We start from the raw sequence: 2002 nt of genomic DNA, 5'->3' as shown, positions 1-2002 counted from the left end.
CATTCAAAGCAAGGTAGGCAAAAATTGGCTGCCTAAAGAAGAGCGTTGCTCAGCTTGAAGACGCTAGCGTCGCCAACGACGTACAGTGTCTCACGCAATCACCCGACGAGCTTCACTGGCGTAGCAGAAAATATAATATTGAAATTCACGGCATCCCCAAAACATAGAATGAAGATCTAATAACAAAGCTCAATGACTTGGCAAAAGCAGTCACACTAAATGAATTGTGCTTCAACGATATTGGGGCAGTTCAGAAAGTGCACTTGAGATCGGGCCGCGATCCCGGAATCATTCTGAGATTTTCCCGGCAATGCCTTCGCGATGCGTGGCTCTCCAAGCTCAAAGATTCAAAAGCAAACAAGTCATCTGTCAGAATGAGTGAGAACATGACAAAGAGAAACAGGGAACTTCCACACACGCGTCAATGGGCAGCTGAAAACGGCTATGGATTTCCATAGCATGCCAACAAGAGGACCTTCGTTCGAAGGGCGGAAAATGAGTGAGCTGTTGAAATTCATTCTCGGAGCGATCTTGAGAAATTGTGCGCTACTTAGTGAGGTTCTTTTCTTTTTTTTTTCTTCCTCGTGCTTTCCGCAACGCATTAGATAACTCGCATTTGGATAGTAGTATTCTTGTTAATAACGCACAGTATACTGTTGTGTACACTTCGACTTGGTCTGGAATAAACAAATACAATCACTACGAGTATTTTTTAACCAAGGAAGAACTAAGATTGATATATTACAGTTCTCTGAGGCATGGTTTACCTGATACGAAGATGCATTTCGTATATGTGGTTGCAATTCTTTCTGCCAGGGTTGTGTGAGAAAAACGTGGTGGTGGCGTGTCAATGTTGCTTTCAAGTGATTTGAAATGTGAATTGCACACTGATTTTTGTCGCGTAATCCCCCATTATGAGGTAGTCCCTTGTATTCCGTATGAATGTTTCTTGTTTGCTACCTCCCACCGTGTAGTGATGTATCAAACTCACTTTCCTCCTTGGGCTCTCCTTTAGAATACGTGAATGAATATGAGTGTCACATTATCTTAGGTGGTGATTTAAAGATCAATTTGCTCACTGAAAGTGCAATAATGACAGAGGTAGAAATTATAATGAATGCTCATTCCTGCATTAATGTGACATTATTCCCAAGACGACTGACTGTTAGCTCCGAAACACCTTTAGAGACTCTTATAACAAATTTTGTTACCGATGAACTGTTACCCGGAATCATTAACGATGCTATTGGTGTCATTATTAGTATTGTTACCAATGCTCTTACGTATTCTACATGGCCTTCCTAAGAAAAAAAAATGATTAGCCATTCCACTCTGTGAAGGTGGACGACGAGCGAAGCTGATTAGCATACGACGCAGAGGTGACACAGAATTTTTAACATAGGTACGGACTCATTTAACGTGATATTTATACGCATTCGCGTGGACAACAGGGCCGTTGCTCCGAGGAGCCGGAGGAAACGGGACACACGTAACGTTTCGGCGGGACCGCCACCACGGGAGCATGGAAGGAAAGGAAAGGAGATGCGCATGCGCTTGGAACGCCGACAAAGAGAGAGCGGTGCGAACGTAACGCTGGTCAAAGCCTAGTATCTGTTCTTACCAGCTTATTACCTGATACGGGTTGTATTTGTACCCAAAATATTAAACTTATTTTTGCAAGTTGGCGGAGTGCTTAAGCTTGCTTCACCTGCGCCGTGGGTCGGCCCGGTATTGCACTATATTCGGGAACGGACCACGGCTTTTGGTCTAGGGACATCGATCCGCTGGAATCTAGCCATACACACGCTCGCTGTAAAGGCACATTAAGCATTCATAACGTTACCGGGATATCAATACGCGCACATTACCTAGTTTAGAGAGAGTATAGCCACTATTGACGGCAATTATGTTTTCTGTGCGGATGATCTAATGAAGCATATGATGAATTCATGACAAAGTACACACAGATCTATTACCAGTGTTTTCCTATATAACATTCAAC

General features: G+C 43.3%; 1 pseudogene; it reads left to right on the top strand.

Annotated features, from left to right (window-relative positions):
• The first annotated feature begins 1589 nt into the window (after positions 1-1589).
• Positions 1590-1762, top strand: LOC126546498 (U2 spliceosomal RNA; annotated as a pseudogene).
• The last annotated feature ends 240 nt before the right edge of the window (positions 1763-2002 follow it).

The sequence above is a fragment of the Dermacentor andersoni genome, chromosome 10, assembly GCF_023375885.2.
Source record: "Dermacentor andersoni chromosome 10, qqDerAnde1_hic_scaffold, whole genome shotgun sequence".
Classification (NCBI taxonomy): Eukaryota; Metazoa; Arthropoda; class Arachnida; order Ixodida; family Ixodidae; genus Dermacentor; species Dermacentor andersoni.
Note: the sequence above shows the minus strand (reverse complement) of the source record. Positions and strands in the feature narration are given on the sequence as shown.